The following is an 18,773-nucleotide window of genomic DNA, read 5'->3' on the forward strand; positions in this document are numbered from 1 at the left end:
GAGAAGAAAAATAATCGTATTGATCTCTCAAAATTATAAGAGCAATGTCTCCCACAATTTTTGTTAAAAAGGATATAGTGTAGCGATGCATACATCTGTCTAGTAACCAAGATGTTCCCATTTTAATACTTATTGCGGGACCACTCATGCCCTTTTATTAGTTGTAGGATTTCTATTTCATTCTGTCCGGTTCACGGGCCTTCTTTGTAGCTGAAAGTATACCCCGAAAATAAATGTTACACACAAATGAACACTGTGTAAAAACACATGATTATGCCACAACCTAGCTTTCTTTGTCCCGTGCGTTGCACAGGTTCATGTTGATATATACCTAGATCATTTTATTGTAATTATTTACTTTTTTAAACATGAGATTTCTTATACAAGATAATAATAATTTTCAACTTTTAGATCAAATATTCAAATAATAATTTTCAAATTTTTTTAATAAAAGTTATTATAATAATAATTTCTATTTCAATTAATAAACATCATATTTTTAAATTAACTGTTAATATTAATTCATCACACATATCAAGTTTAATAAATATAATATAATTTTATTATTAAAAAAATATTTATAACATCCCTATCCTTAAATTTTTTTTATTTTAATCAGTTAATAGCGTTTTGTTATAAATTTTTTTTTCTTTTACAGAATCGTGATATTTTTAGAAATTCTATACACCATCATTTTTTTGTGGTGCTTATATTATTTAGTGTTTTATATAGATTTTCATTTTTAACATACACACACATACATATATATATATATATATCCTTTTTTATAACAACTATTCTAATTTTTATAACATATTTGCTATTTAATGTACAATTAAATACACTCAAAATTAATAAAGTTAGACTAAGTTTGAATAGTTCGGTTAGCATTTTTTAACTAATGGTCTCAATGCATTATATATTTATCTAATCGATCAATGTATAATATGCATATTTTTATAGATATCCACACAAAATTGATTACGTATTTTTTAAATACAAAATTTAATGACATTCTTATTTCAAAATTTAATCGATTACGTATTTTTTGCCCCATATGCCCATCTTCTTTAGCAGCTCGACCAAAAAAAAATATTTCAACAACAGACCTCCATAGAGGAGCACAAAAATGATGCCATAAATCAGGCTTCGAATTGTTGTCTTAGCCACAACAAGCCCGACACAACTTCAACCTTCACCAAACACTACTTTCCCCTTTCCACCTATCTCATCTATCTTCACGGAGGGTTAATTAATTTCTTGAAACTTGTTTGATCAATCGGGTATTCTTCATGAGTTTGATGAAATCAGGGTTCGGGGTTGTTTAATTGCCTAAAATCCATTCTTTGTGAGCTTGTTTGATGATTAGGGTTTGGATTGTTTACTTATCTGAAAGTCCTTTGATTTTGAGCTTCAATTCGGAAGGATAGATGAAGGACCAAAAGAAAAGCCGATCCGAGAACAAATGAGAAGCCTAGTTGTTCCAGCAACCAAAAGCAATATCACGATCATGGTGTTCTCCGCACCCAACCTCATGAGAAGAGGACAACCATCCCGCTAGAGTTATTTTCAACTTGGCTTACATTTTATGTATTGTTTTATTTTTTTATCTTGATTTTTCCATTTTTTCAATGAGGATGAGGCGTTTCATGTATCAAAATGTTTGATGTAGGCATCCAATCGGGTTCCATGTCAGCAATATTAACAACGTAAGTGACAGAATGATGACAATAGAAAAGTAACGAAAGATAAATGATGAAAATATAAAAAAATAAAATAAAAATAAAACTAAAACTAAAACAGAAAAGTGATGTAAAGCACATTATCAAATCAATACTTTTTCCATTTTGAAATAATAAAAAACATTAAAGGCAATTGTTAAAGATGGGTATCACATCAAGTGAGATGGAGAAATATTTGTTTAACCCCTAAAGAATATTGAGAGAGTGAGGTGGTTGAATATTTTGAGGCTGAACTGAAGTGCATGCAGTACAAGAACAAGACTTCCTAGTACATGTACAACTTAATTGGGCAAAAGTACAGCAATGCCCTTTTCCCTGGAAATCATTTAAATTGTTTTTTTAAGGGAAACTTCTACAGTGCCCTGAACGGAACAATTTTGTGCCCCGCCGGAACCGACCCAGGGGTGGAGCTACATTAATGTTGCCCCCTGGATTTTCAATATCTGTACAATTGGCTCCAAAATATTATGAATTTTCAAAAATTTGCTCTATAATATGTAAGTAAGATTATTATTTGCCCCCGCTGGAATGTATTATATATTTCAAGCCATTATTTTGCCCCCGCTGAAAAAAAATCCTCGCTCCACCACTGAGTCCACCTATATGACTTTCTTGGCAGATGGAAACGTTGTACTTGTGGTACATAAAGCCATTACACATCTCACTGTACTGCAATCTCATTGGATGGATGGATGGATGGATCCATCCATTAGCAGTCTGCAGGTATAAAGCGGATGGCTCCCCGCTCTCCCTGCAAACAACATCTACTTATACACAGATATGTATCTATTTATGATTATATGCATTGCATTGTCTGCCTGCATCTGAAAGTCTTTTGCATCTATTCAGCAATAAAAGAAAGCCTTTTGCATCATTTGAAGGGAATTCCCCACATTAGAAACATCATTGAGTGCAGCGTTGATGAAATTCTCCGGCACCCTCCTTTCCCATTTCCAGGTTTGGAACAATTTCATCAGCTCTGCACTCAATAATGTTTCTATCTTTTGGGTAAACAAATGCAGCCAAGACCATGGATTAACGCTTTGCAGCTTCCCTTTTCTTTTTTTTTTTTTTCTTTTTTTTTCGTGGATCTCGCTTGATTTAATTTATCTGGTATCGTAGTTTTGATACTCCGATCCAGAAATTGATTATTGAGTCATGTGAATCTGCAAGGTAATAGTACCCAATACAATTTAGTACTGCTACATGTCATTGTTATCGCCACTATTAACTACTAGCTGAATTGCTAACACCAGTATTTTTCAAGCGTTATATCTGTCTCTCTGTTTTTTTTTTTTGGCTCAAAAGGTAATGAGATCAAGCAATATATCTCGATTTGTAATATGGATCACACACTTCTTATCAATTATGATATTAAATGTTAGTAAAAGAATGAGTTGTGCATATATGTAAAACTGATTTATGAGGATACCTGATATTTAATTTTGACAAAGATATATTAGTCCCCATATATAAAAATTATGTTTCAGCCGGATTAGGGTAATAACTTTACACGCTGATTTTATCAAAGAAGTTTTCACTGTTTCTAAGCAGAATCATTGCATTATGAAATATTTCTACCCACGGTTTTGTCAATTTTAGTGTTTATAAATGTAATTTTCTCAATTAGATTAATAATTACTTACGAGATTTGCTTATACTTGTTCTTTATTTCAAATATCAATTTCTACTTAAACAGTTCTAGTTTATTGTTTCTCATTGTTTCTTGAAATATGTACCTACTTTTCATAATCATATTTCATCACTTCTACATCAACAATGCTACCACTGCCCCTAGATGCAATAACATTGTTTACCGCAGGTTATTCCTCACACACAATTTGAAGCAAAGGAAATGGGGGTTCGACCACCCAACCCTCGGGGCACATTCCCATTTCAAACTGGATCGCCCTGGTATTGTATTACGTCGAATAAAACTCAAATGTATCTGAGAGGCAAACATTCAACTGTCTCTGATCACATCAACAATCGGATGGATTTTGCATTCCGCAAAGGGGTCATTGGCTTTCTAAGAGAGTGACACTTCACCTTCCATTGCCTTCTTATTCAAATTCAGAAAATGATCGCAGAGGTTTTCTTCATTTATTTTCAAAACTATCCAAAATCTTTTTAACATTTTTTTAATTGCGTACCTGTCCTCTCTTCTCCCCTTAGCCTAAAGTCGCCGACTTGGACGTATTCGGACGAGCCGTTCATTGTGTCCTTTTCTCTAATTTTCGGAATCCTTCTAGTTATTCCTTAATTTTCTATCTTTTTAGAATTTTCTCAAATTTACAAAATGTATCTGTTTATGTTAATAGTTTAGCTTAACTTTTTTGACATTTTCGATTTCCCAAAATTAGAATATATGAATGTATATATTTTTCTTGATACATGCACCACCTGATATTATAAAGGGTGTGAATGAATACCGGGTATATTCGGAACCGGTTAGAAACTACTTGTTAGGGCAGGGCCTGCGTATTCCAATCGAAAATATGATAGCGTCCGAATAAGAATTTAAGGAACCAGTGAAAATAAGTTTTGGCTCTGGTTCTAACATACAGACCTATGGAATCGGTAATCGAGACCTCTATATTTTTTGAAAAAAAATTATTTTTATATTTACATAATCCTATATGTACAATATAGTAGCTACAAAATTCTAAGCATAACTTATTTGCTTTATCTACTAAGAAGAGTTACATCATCCTTTTTTCTTCTTTTTTTTTTCTAAATAGCAACATATAATCCTTTAGTTGCTTATTTACTTTGTCTACTATATAATCCTAAGGAGATCTACATAATCATTTTAGTTCTGTGGATAGTTGGATGTGATCCGATTAATCTATGTTGCCATTTATATGTTCTGCGTGATCGTGAATGAGATCTTTTTTATTCTAATTATTTTTTTATTGTGTTTGCAGAGAAAAAATAAATTAAAAGAAAAGGTTTCAGGTTCTAATAAGGTACTTGGACCCTATAATATAATTTAAGTTCTGGATAGATTCCGATTCTAAATCCCAATAGAGTAGAGTCCGCTTTCAAAATTTTGAAACATATCCCCGATAGAGTAGGGTCCGAGTACCATGAAAAAAAAAAGTACTTGAACCTGCAAATCCTACCTAATATCTAAAAGTTTAAGGAGACTTGACTAGCCCACTAAGGGGTAAACTCTCAAAATTACATATGTAATCAAAAAGATTCTCAAGATTACAATATAATATTTAGTTTTTTTATTTCCTAATCTTTTTAAAAATTCTTAAGTAGTATCGGAAGAAATGGCAGAGAATGTGTTGTGCCGCCTAATTCAACGGTCCTTAATAATCTATTATAGGTATTTAAAGCAAGCTCCACGAGCCTGTGCGATGAGGAGTCTCCGTTCATGCGCCGTGAGTCTACCATGTAGGATTCTTCAGCAATTTTTCAACTCTTGATTGATTGACACTTGGTATACCTAGCAACCAAAACCTCCCATGGAAATTGAAGTTAGAAAATAAGTGAATAAATTTTCTCGAGAATGCACATATCATATGTCCGTGTTTTTTTGGTTACATATATATCTTTCTGTGTTTTTATATACGCATATGTTGTTCTTTGAGATTGATCACAAAACAGAGGAACGAAGACGATTCCAACCTTCAAGTCAGCTATGCAGAGCCAATGTTGCCTGACCGTGACGGCCGAGTGTGGGGCGACGAAGCCAAGCCAAAGTAGTGAGGTGCTGGACGCTGAGCATTAGCTCCGGAATGCTGATCAGGTCAGGGTGCAGTTCGACTCCATCGCCCCGAGCACCCTGCCAAGCCGAGCCGTAGCAAGTCCAACTCAGCACAGGTCATGTCCGATGTGGACAGCGGGGACTTCCCAGAGCTTGACAAGCTCCGGTCTGTCCAATCTCAATCTCAGATGACATTAATTATCAAATTATCAATAATCTCGTCTGATTATGAATTTTCAAATTTTCCAATTGTAATTTGATCGATCAATCCCACATATCGAAAAAATCATATTCTCCAAAGAGGAAGAGGTGGCTCCGGTGATTGCGGATGAGTTTGTGGAGACAAATTACTACAAGGAGCTCGGCTCGATCGACAAGCAGCATCACACTGTTCGCACTATTGGTTTTTCGCAACCCTTGGTTACTATTCATGAATCGAATGCTTGTCAGACGGCAATGGATTCATAAAGATGGAGCGAGGAGGATACGAGGTCGGCTATGGTATCATGCTGGAGAGGCAGTGGCGGCGTTGGAGAATATTGGCGACCGGATTCACGAATTAACCCCGCAACAAACTACTGGGCTCCGAGCCATGAACAAGATCATCACCAGGTATTGTCCGACGCTTCTCGTAGTTTCTCTTTCCATGGAGCACTTAATGACATGATGAATTAGATCTTATGCTATATATAACATCAGCGTACTGCGATACAACACATGCCAATGGCATAACATTGTTGATGTTTCTTTGCCATCGACGGGAAGTCTTCTAAAGAATGGACATCCTTTCGGGTTTGTTGTAGGTTTAAAATATCCTTGAAGCCAAATTGAAGCGAGGGATCTAATTATTTTTAGTTTCTTTGCCTAAAATGTAAATGAACACTTAAAAGATTACAAATCAATCAACTTGAAAGTTTTACTATATTATTGAAGCAGCTATTACATGACTGCACTAATATATTCATACGAATTAAGATTTTAATTATTCTTATACGTTGATTTTATGTATAAGGGAAAAAGGGCAATTCATACTTATAAAAGTTAATATAAATATATACAAATGAAAACACATATGATCAAAATCATGAAATAAAGATGTGGTTTAGGACACAATTTAATTACCTATATATAGATTATAAATACAATTACCAATGATTACAAACTATTTTTGAAATTTATTTATAAGACCTGGAGAAAACATTTGGTTACATGAACATAACTATATATATATATATATAAAGTAAGGCTCCGCACGGAATACGGACTTAGGGACTCCTTTCGTTTTTATGAAAATTTCCACGTCAAGCATTTGGACAATTTTGAAAGTCTCTGCTTGATCGAATCTTCATTTTCCTATATTAATATACACAATATATAAGTATTAATATAAAAAATTTAAATGAATAATCTTTATTGATAATAAATTTGTTAATATTAATATGGCATATAAATTATATATACGATCAACTACAATTACAATGTTTTTTTATTTAAAGAATAACTACAAAATAATATGTAAAATCCTGTGCAATGCATAGGTATAGCTTCTAGTTTTCATTAAAAAACAATCCCAACACGAAGAACCCAATTTATTTATTTTCCAAAAAGGCCCTGACCTACTTTTGTTTTTTTTTTAAATTTTTGAAAAACCACAATTTGGAGGCGTTCCTCGGAATTGGGCTCTCTAGATCCAAATAAAAGTTTTAAATTATTAAAGTTGAATCCAGGTTAAAATATTTTCAATTCAAGGTTGAATTTCCTTCTAATGTTTTTTTTTTCCAGGTTATAAAGGGTCCTCCTAATGTTACTACCGTGGTAGAATCTCCATACTTTGTTTCAGTAGAAGACATTCTTTCAAACCACTCTGGTAAAGTAGGAAAAAGATAGTCTCTATATTCCGAAAATACTTAATTCTGCAGTTTTTTTTTTGGTAGTTCAATTCTGTAGTACTTGACCTCAAGAGCACCAAACCATTCTCATAGAACCAAGATATGGTAAATTGGGGAAAATGGGGCAAGTATGCAAAAGTACGAAGATTTATATTTATTACAAATTTTCCTTTTAAACATGTCAAATTTTGTTTTTATACGTAAATAATGACTGTAGGAAAATCATAACTAGTCGTATTCGAGAATTTATGAAACCTTGTAAAGTACTTATTGTCTTTTGAAAATCATGACAATTCAAGATTAGATGATTTATGGACGCACTTAGGTTTGATTATTTTGTAAATTGTTTGACAATATTTCCCTTTCAATTTCAAATTAAGGATCGATTTTCAGATGATATACGAAATAGTTTTCTATATATCAATTATATGTAGAATCATACTCAATATTTTTACGAATATATCTTGATTATATTCCTCAATTGGTTTCTATCTTTATCTACGTCCTAGGATAATTACTTCGTCAAGTTGAAGGGAGTAATTGATATATTCAACAAGTAGTGTGTTTATACAGTACTACTTGCAAGTAATGCACAACACTATGGCAATTATATATATAGTGCTATACTTGCAAGTTGTTCGATGACTAGTATGATCAATTTAATGTGTACTCACTTTGCAAGTGATATGTTGATTTTCCAAATATTAGTCGTTGAAAACTGTATTCCAGTTGTATGTACTTCTATTACTATATTCGTGCGACCTAATTATATGCATAGAACTAAAGCGAGTTTCATTTCTTGGTCATAACAGTTGGCATAATTGTGCATCTTTACAAATTAGGAGGAAATGTTTCAATCTCAAAGGAGATCATGTTGTTAAGATGAAACAATATTGGAAGAAAATACTTTCAACTTTGGATTTGTATTGAGTTCAATATTACGCGTGGTGCAATAAAATGAATCCACGTCATTAGTCTGGATTTGTGATGGAATCGGACGCTGATGAAAAGAATTGTCCGCAAAAATCATATTTTATATAGTAAAGGAATCGTATCGTGATTTTTTAGGGGTGTTTTTGAAATTTTAAAACAAAAGAAATGGACGGTCCATATTAAATTGAGGAGGATCTAAGGGTTCAAATCAGTTATGTATGGTGCGGAAAAATACAAAATCTGCATGGCACAATTTGGCTTGAGTTTGTATTGAAATTTGACACTATAAAACACCGGAAGGATCTTAAAAAGCTTAAATTTTTTAAACACAAATAGAATCTGAATTCAGATTTGAAATCCTAAAAAATTCTCAACCTAAATCACAAAGTCCTTTTTTAAACATTAAGAAAATCTAAATATTTAGGCAATTAGAAATAAAATTGAAAAACAAATAAAGAATTAACTATATAATTTAAAGTTTGGGGAATTTAAAATTTCACGAGATTAAAAAATTAGAAAGCGAGAGAGAATGTAACAAGAAATTTAATTGTGAAATTTTTTTTAATTAATTTTAGAAAATAAAAATAATTCAAGAGACGAAATTAAAAAATAAAAATAATGAAAAATTTCAATTATTAGACCAGGCTTAAGTGGGCTGGCCCAGTTTCTCCAGAAAATGTCACAAACTTGGCCCATGGGTGAGATTGCTTATTCAATGGCCTTTTGGGCCGTATTAATTAACTTGGGCTTAGTTAAATGGTGAAAAAGTCGGCGTGGCCCTCTTCATTAGATTTCAAATATACAGTCCCGATTCCCGGAAAGCGTGCTAATTGGGAGGGAGAATAACTTTTAATACTAGATCTTTCTCGAGTTGAAAGAGTAATATCTTCTATAATTTTATTCATTGTCACCGAAAAAGAAAATATAGAATAATCGACTTCGATTAAAATCATTGTGAAGTTGTACTAATAGCTAAACAGAAGGCTAGCATACACAGGCGGGCTAGACCGTTAGGTGGTGCGTATGGGACGTTGTAATCCCATTTGGCTTTCTATTGTATGTATACTCATAATTTGAAGGCATGTCACAACCGATTATTGAAGTAATAATCTACTTTTCGAAAGGCACGCTGAAATGTCGTATCAATGGGAAAATTTGAAGGAAAAAGTTGTAAATCTTATGACTCCCGATCGAGTTTCTTCCGGTTTCCAATTATGCCACGGATTTCTCTATAGCTTTGCTCCTAAAGGAGCCAAGTGGGTGTACCAAAATTTATTCACGTTAGCAATTAATCCTAAGCAAGGCAGGTGGTGGGACATGTCAATATTAATCTTTGTCTATATTTCTCGATTTAGTGGATCTTAGCTGTAATTAGTTTTATGATGACGAGACAAGTCATTTTCCCACAATCAACACGACTTCTCTGTTTCTTCTAAATCGGACATTGGGTTTTGACAATCCTTTTAATGGATGTTACACGCCCTTTGATTTACCTGAATTGACAAGTGTCTGTTGATTTCTTTGACGCTGGAAAACTAACCAATAAAACATTTATTATATATCAATTTCGCGCAATAATTTTTCTTTGACTTGAATAATGAATATAGTGTCTTGTGATGTTGTTCAGTGAATAGAATTCTGTGATGTTAATTATCTTTTTCTTTTCTAGTTACAAACTTACAATGGGATGTCCGAGGCTAGTAAAGGAAACGACAAGTTAAGAAAAAAATATGCAAGAAGTTTCAGTGATAAGTATCGAATCCGAAATCTCTTGATTCAAAGTGGAAGCACATGCCAGCAATATCAAATTTATTTTTCTGTGATGTTATTTTTTACCGATATAAAAGATACTAATGGGCTTGAAAAGGAGAGTTAAGGGAAGAAAAATATAAGGGCACATAGTGAGTTCCATTAGCAAAAATCATAAACGAAATCTCTTAATTAATTTCAGATGATGGTGATATCACTGCAAAAATTTACCGTACCGCTTTCACGGTCGTGACGTTAATTTGGTGATGATGAGCAGATAGGGGTTTTATTTCTTTGTCCCGCCGAAAGTTTTCGAAGTGACAAGATAATTTTGAGGATATGGCCATCAGAGAGAGAAAATGTTTATGATGTGCATGCTTTTCAACTTTCGCGTTTAGGCTTGGTAATAGAAATTAGATTCGGCAATATTAAGTCATAATGATCTTTGCAAGCGAAAATTTATCAACCAAAACTTTCATAAAATTTTGAATGTCGACCTATATAGTGCCCTAGTTAGGCAATATTATCAATTATTCCTGTCAGTGATGATTTGACATTTGGAATATATAGTGAAAGAAACAATGCTCTATAATGATTGTGTTAAAAAGTTCAAATATTATTAATAAAAAAAATTTACATTGTAAGAGTTTTACTTTGTGAACTGATTCTGTTTGAATTAAACTAGTCACGACTTTTTGAATTTTGGAGCATGAGGATGCACACTAAAAAAAATGAGATGCTACCAGTTGAAATTAATAAATACGTAATTGTGCTGTTTTCTTCTCTGTCTATCGATCACTAACTGTGATTGCGCATCCATTTGATCATTTAAAATATATATATATATATAAAAGCAGATCATGAAGGAGAAAATGACGACCTGTCTTGATCTGTGATCGGATTCTTTACCTTGATCGAAGTCCTTGTCATTTGAACTCGTGTAGTTCTTCTTAAAATTGCCATAATGAAAACTGATATATTTTCCGGCAAACGAATTTATGATAAAATGGATACTTGCCATACAAAATATTACTAGATTTTCATTCAGGGATAAAAATGTTATTTAATATAAATAATATATAAATATTTTCTTTTCAGAGGGACAAAATATTAATTTTATATAATTTTGAAATAAATTTTTTTAAAAATTTTAAGTTTAGGCGGGGCAATTGCCCCTATGTAAATTAACTGGCTCCGCCCCTGTATTCAGGTATCGTTGTGGCAAACTCGAATTCTGCGTGCCCATGAGAAAGTGATCCAAGAAAAAAAATGCTTTTGGGCATATAGAATACATGTTTCTCGCTTGATATTTGAGAACGGTTTCACATTTATACCTATATATGTATGTGTGTGTGTGATGGGCCTTGACTCCAGAGATTCAAAAAGGTGTATTTAAATTGATTGATGTGATTTGACGTCAATTTTTCTCAAGTAAAATTTAAATTTAGAGTATTATGAATGTAAAATATCTATGATTAAACTAATTTCATTCCTTAATAAGTTAATATTGAATCTAAATATTGAATCTAAATTAGTCGAGGATGATTGCGTTTTCAAAATTTTGACAGTGCTTTAAAAAAAAAGTTAAACTAGCGGGTGCTTAAAAGGAACTTTCATAAAATTAAATAATATCCATTAATTTGACTTTGAAAAATGTCAGAAACGTCCAAAGGCAAATGCATAAAGCAATTTAGGGGGTCATGATGGTTTGAACCTAAATTTGGAACTTATGTACATGTAGCTATATAGATCAGCATAATCACCATCATCGTGAGTCAAGGTTACATCTTGAGGACTTGCCTACTTTCCTCCCAGCAATCCCCAATAGTTGCTTCTTTGACTGCAACACATGTAAATACACAAAATGATTCTCTTTTTCTTTTTATCATTGTTAATGGTAATTAAGAAATTGAACCTTTTCTTAGCTTCCTTTTATTTCACGATGACTAAACTTAATCTATTGGACCCGATCAAAATAAATTTTGGATTTTTCGTTGTCTAGATATCGATACATTGTATTCTCGGGCTTTTACAATTTTGTAATTAGCAAGAACGATTCTTATGTTATGGAAGGTCTGATATCCATCTGATGTCAACATACCGATACATTACATGAGTCGTTAGTCAGCTGATGAATCTTCTCATTAGTTATTTGTGCACTCTCCTAAGTTGAAAGGGCCGTGCATTCTCAGGAAAGGAGAACGGCACATCTAATGAAGAAATGCTCCCTCATGCAAATTAACGGCACATGATCATCGTGACCGGTGAGAATTTGCATATCCTTCATCAAGCTATAAATGTTGATATCTACATTTTAGTTGGATAATACGGGGTGTTGGGACTTCACTAGCTAGTTATTACTATATAGTTGAATATATACAATTCAGTGAACATGGTCATTAATTTGAAGAAGAAAATTGTCCATGGACTGGCCCGTTTCTATCTTCCTTTTCTCCACGTCTGCCTTGGAAAGTGAAGTGTGCACTGATTGATGCCTTAAGTCCTCCCAAAATAGAACAATATGATAAGCCAAAGAAAACATCGCAAACAAAAGTCGTGTGATGATCAGCATCACGGTAAAACAAAAAATAAAATAAAATAAACATTAGCAATTTAAAATGGTATAGCGCAATAGTGTACACTTTCATTTGAAAAATAAAAGGTTCTATGTTCAATACTTATTGTAAAATTATTCATACTCATTTATTAATTATTAGAATATTTATTATTGTATTAAATTTATTGATCTTTTTATTAAAAAATTAAAAAGAAATGGATAAAGAAGGAGAGGAAGAAAAGAAAAAGGAATTGAAACTAAACAAATGAATAGAGACATGGACTCACTTTAAGAAGGAAGATTATCAAATAACGAGAAATTTTAGTATGTGTCGTGTCATTTAGTATTTTATTTCAAGCGTTTAATATTTTATTTCAAATGTTTAGTATTTTAATTTTAAGTATTTAGTATTTTAGTTTGGTGCTAAATATTTAAACTAAAGCATTGAAAATTTAATAAAAAGTACTGAAACGTTGAATCAAAATATAAAATGGTGTCATATGATACCGTGTTATACTAGCAAGACCGTCAAATAATATGGCTTTTAAATTTCTTTGGTCGGTCGAGATAGGAGGGGAGAGCGGCGTCTATTGGTCGGCTCCTAGTGAAAGCCCCTCTTGCGACTGCCGTACCATTTAATGTTCCCATGACTGGATCCATCCTTTTGACACCTATATTTCTCATAGGTCTCGGAAAAATGTAAATGTTATGAATTTATATATGCATATATATATATATATATATATATACACATATTAATTTAGAGAGATTGCTACATTCGTTTGAGGAGCAACCTCTACATAGGCTTAGTGAGCTATCCCTCAGCTCATCCTCGTCCTGTCTCTTTGACTTCTTAGTAGTGTCTATATAAACTCATGATAGTAATTAGTGAATTAAAAATTAAAACTTTGTAAGTGTTTCATTAATTTATTCTCTTCAATTTTCGAGAGTCATTAAAATCTTTTCATCTTTCACAAAAAATTATTTAAAAAGTTTAATTGCAAATGCCCGCACATCTAGTAAAATATTAACTGAGATGATAAGCCAGTGTATTCTTTTTGTGAAAATCTTATAGTCAAATCTATTACTTCCAATCTCATTAATTTTATAAGACTGGATTGGTTCTTTATAGCTAGCTTAATTTGTTGCAGGTCAAGGAGAGTTGCGGAGGAATAAGTTATAAAGGGTTATAAATTATAATACGACCATATAACCTTCATAACCCCTCTTAAATCGCGATCAAAACAAGTGCTGAGTATAGAAGATTCAAATAGTTAGGACTAAAGAAAAATAAAATTATTTGAATTTTGTGAATAGAAAAAATCTGTACTGAAAGTGCTTTATCTTATTAATGAATTAATCTCCCTTGAATTAAATTAGTTGGGACAGATTCCTAATATTAGTATACATCCAAAAAAGAAAAGGGTAGTCAATATTTACGTACCTCTCTGCTATAAATCCCCATCGTGGATTTCGGTGTAATAAATATCATCACGAGAAAGATTAATGGCCTGGAGAAAATGTGGCGCGGATCCTTCGGACGCATAGATGACGTGTAGATCGCGTATTTAATTGCATATATATATATATATATATATATAGCACATAAAACAAATATTAATTTCTTTTTGTTTTTGCTTGAAAGGATATCCAAAACAAATATGGTTGATGTTACATCGCTTGATAGCAAAATTAATTATTATAATTATTATTTTTTAATCGTTAGATCTCCTTACGTAATATCGATAGTATACGGATTCAAGATATTTTAATCTTAAGATTTACCGTTCTTAGTTTAACTATTGATATTTTCAACTACGCATTTAATATTTTCTCGTCGACGCTCGGTCTCACCCATAAACGAGTCAGAGTTTAATTATTTTAAGAAAAGAAATAATAAAAAAAAAACACCATTTTCTTTTCGTACACTTCCAATTGAACAAGAGCCAAATCTCCCAAACTGAAGAAAAATTCAATCTCGTCAAATCCTAAAAATTGAATCTGTTCCAAGATGACTAGGGAACATGTTGGGGCGAGAAAGGGACGGTCTTTCCTTGGCTCCTTGAATATGATTTCGAACATTACATACAAACTTGAGGAAGATGAGCTTCAATGGCCAAGTAAAGTTATCCGATCATTCGTGCTTCCGAAATTTCTGCTTTCCGAGGACCCAGCTGCTCGTTCATGCTTCTGAAATTCCTGTTTTCCGAGCGTCGACAAGCTTCAATTGCCAAGACGAATAGTTTCTGAACGAATCTGTCGATTCAATAAATGAAAATTTCAATTTTTAAAATTCCCATAAACATTAAAAAAACAAAGATCAATAATCAATAATCAATGTTCCTCCTAGTCATTCCTCAATTCATTCGGCAAGGTGGAGACTTCACGCAGGACAATGGCACGCGAGTAGAGTTCATCTATGGGATAAAAGTTTGCAGACGAGAACTCCAAGATGAAACACATGGAACAAGGGACATGGAGTTCTCTAATTGTCAGAGGGCTCAACACAAATAAATCCCAGTTCATATACAAAGATTTCCTTTTTCTGTTTTTCCGAATTCAAATTTGCTGGTGATCAATAAAAACAAAATCCTTTGTTTTGGTCGGAGAGAACACAATCTAAATTATGAATTAGGCTTTTTTTTTCCTTGTTTAATGTTTAATTCGGTTTTGAATGTAGGTTGGTTCGATCTGCATAGGAAATGTCAATTGGAATTTTTATTTAACATTTAATGGTGTTTTAATTATTCTCAATCCTCCTCTTCCCCTCTCTCTCTCTGGTACATTGCAATTTATGATTTGTTTTGCTCATTTACATTGATGGCGTGTCATACTTTCACGTCTCATATTCACAATTTATTGCGGTGAATATGACCATTTAAGAATGTTTCACTCTTGTAAGAGTTATAGATTCGCCTTGGATATATATATATATATATGTGTGTGTGTGTGTGTGTGTGTATGTGTGTGTGTGCACATGATGAACTTTAATGCTCCCCCATTTTCACTCTTACACACTGCAAATTATCATTATTTTTTTTTTCTTTTAACGCGATTTCTGAAACTTAATACCTTGAGGCTTAATTATGGTACACTTTAAGTCGAAACATCGTGTCTCCTGTCCCATGTAAGACAAAAGAGAAAATGCACATGATGCCAAAAACAGAGGATTTGGGGGACATGTCCAAAACGAAAGGCCGCAATGAGGAGGGTCCCCTATAAATCAGGATGATCCCACCCTTTCGTGCCATCATAATCATCCAATCAGTATTGCTTTCCAAGCTTAATTAGATGAATGATTGGATTGATTAAAATACATAGCCAATTATGTTAAGTAAGCATGCATTCTCTAATTGCAGTGGATTAAGGCTTAATTTGCTCAAAACCCCAGAAACCAAATTCAATATATGAATTGTAAATGAAGTCATCTGTGATCACCAATTAGACGCCTCCACCACACAGTTTCCCGCACGGCCTTCAAGCTTGTCTTGTCTAATTTGGAATTCATCGGCAACTGTCAAAATCGGTTCTGATTATGAATTAGATTTTATTAAGAACTCTGAGCAAGAAGTCATATGAAATGTACATATAGGTTTCTTTCTATGAGACAAGAATGAAATATATACGTGTGTCGACCTTCGAAAATCTCTTATATCCCCTATTCAAACTAACTATGCAATTTGATTTCTGCTTGCATATATGGTTCCAAAAGGGCCACTTCAACCGGTGTTGGTCGGGAGAACTGAAAAGAAACGGAGAAGTCTATGTAAGAAACGACGAAAAATGAGCCTATTGAATTGCTAATCTGCTATGTGGTATGTACCCCATACAAAATGTACTTCCGCTGGAATTCTATGCATCTCTACAGATCGGCTGGATGAAAAAGGAGATATCTAGATAATTATGATAATTGATGGTAGATTGATAATGACGAATTTTTAGATTGATCATGCATCTGAGTACACGACATATGTGAACTAAGAAGGAATCGCAATTATTGAAGGTACGACTCTCTTACACTAAGAGCGAAGTATCCATCACCAAACACAAAGTTGATAAAAATATTTCTATATAAATATCAACATCCATCTCCATTGCGTATTGGCAATCACATATTCAGTGGTTTGATTATTGCCATATAGAGGCTCAAGGCACAACCTTCTTACCTGCTCGAATGGCTTATATCATGTAGGGCCCACTCGACAATTCTTTTTGTATGCATTGCCTATAATCCATAATCCTAATGGGTTTCCACTAATCTTGATTTGAGTAGAATTGACTTACTTATCGATAAAACTCTTCCAATATAGAACGCAATGAATCTATCATTTTTGTGGTGAGCCCATTGAATTGTTAATCTGCTATGTACCCCATACAAAATATACTTCCGCCAGATATCTATTAGATTATAAATTTTGTTAATTTGCATCCTCACGATCTTCCATCAATTCTCTACAGATTGGCTGGAGGAGAAAAGGTGGTATCTAGAATATTATGATTGATATAGTAGATTAATGATGACGAATTTTCGGGTTGATCATGCAAATGGCAATTATTGAAGGTACGATTCTCTTAGCATAAGGCAAAGTAGCCATCAATGAACACAAAGCCGGTAAAGATATTTCTATAGAAATATCAAAATCGTCCATGTCCATTACGTACCGGCAATTATATATTCAGTGATTTGATTTCATATAGCCCTATAGAGGCTCTAGGTACAACCTTCTTACCTGCTCGAGTGGCTCATATCACATGGGGCCCACTCAATTTTTTTATTTTTTTTTATGTATCAGCCAATACTAATCCAAATTCAAATTGAATCGATCAATAAGTATAAAGTTCTTCTAATTTCAAATTTTTTCCATTCGCAAAATTTAAATCTGAAATCTTATTAGAAAGAAATATCGAATCACTTCAATCAATTATTGTTAATTCACCCTGTAATCTTAAGTACACGTGTCCCAGAAATGATACCGGGTTAAGACATGTAGAGGTCATGGGGTTTGACTATGTAGCTATTAATGGTGGATGTTGGAAGAAGACAAAGAATAGCACAGGAACCCTGCAATGATTTTCAAGTCCAAAGCAAAGCAAAAAAAACACTTTAAAACACTTTACAATGTGGTCCCTAATTAGATTACCCAAAGTCCACTGCTTATGAACGTACACGTGCCCCTTCCCCTGCCTTTTTCAAAGGCAACATTTACCAATAATAGTCAGGCAACACGCAAAATTAGTTTAACTTGATTTCTTAATTTAATCTTGATTAATTAACATGGAGAAGGGTACGGTTTCAGCACAGGTGGGCGGGACAGGTGTTAACTCCGCCGTCTCCTCCGGCTGATGCCGCCGCCGGAACTATCTGAACTGGCTGTCGGAATCTAAGAAACCGTACCATTCTGATCTTTCTGTTGCCCCAAAGTTCTGATTTCTCGTTGGATTTGCTCTTTCCATTTTTTTATTATACTTTTGCTCCCTTTCGGCTTTGCGTTTTCTTTTCTCAATTGGATCGACTTTTTCTTCCCCTTTTATCGATCTGATTTACCAGAACAAGGGAAGACCAAAGAGTACTCATAACACATGAATATATACTGCATTTAATATAATTAAATTTTACCATAAAACAACTTCCTTGGTAACGAGAAAAAATTTGACCATGCAAGTCTTAGGTATTCTCGATTGAAGTTTGCCAAAAGGTCCGGCAAAATATTTGTAGGCTATAAGAAAAAGAGTGCAATGCAGTTACAAACATTCTTATTTAGAAATGAAAGATTTTAGAGTAATTCTCATCGGTATTACAACATATACTTTTTTATTTCACTTTTCGTTTTCTTGTACTAAACCAATAAATCTCTCTTATAATATGAAATATATATATATATATATGTATATATATATATATTAAGCTCTTAGACATTTTTATATGTGAATTGATGAGGTGAATCCAATTTGGGATGCTGTAGAGATCTCCATCGATAATTCAAGTGGATCCGTATTATTCTTCAACAAAAGCACACACTATATTAGGAAAGAATAAGCACGATGTCACCATAACAAGCCTATTTCTTCTTTTTTTTTTTTTGGTAATTAACAAGCCCGTTTATTTACTGAATAGTAATTTTCGGTAACATGTTATTAACATTTTCACCCAATGAGAATGAGAGAGAGAAAAAGAAAGAGGGAGA

At 33.1% G+C, this 18,773-nt stretch overlaps 1 pseudogene; it reads left to right on the plus strand.

Annotated features, from left to right (window-relative positions):
- Positions 1-2,472: 2,472 nt before the first annotated feature.
- Positions 2,473-7,535, plus strand: LOC116202348 (annotated as a pseudogene).
- The last annotated feature ends 11,238 nt before the right edge of the window (positions 7,536-18,773 follow it).

Source organism: Punica granatum, chromosome 4 (assembly GCF_007655135.1).
Source record: "Punica granatum isolate Tunisia-2019 chromosome 4, ASM765513v2, whole genome shotgun sequence".
NCBI classification, from domain to species: Eukaryota; Viridiplantae; Streptophyta; class Magnoliopsida; order Myrtales; family Lythraceae; genus Punica; species Punica granatum.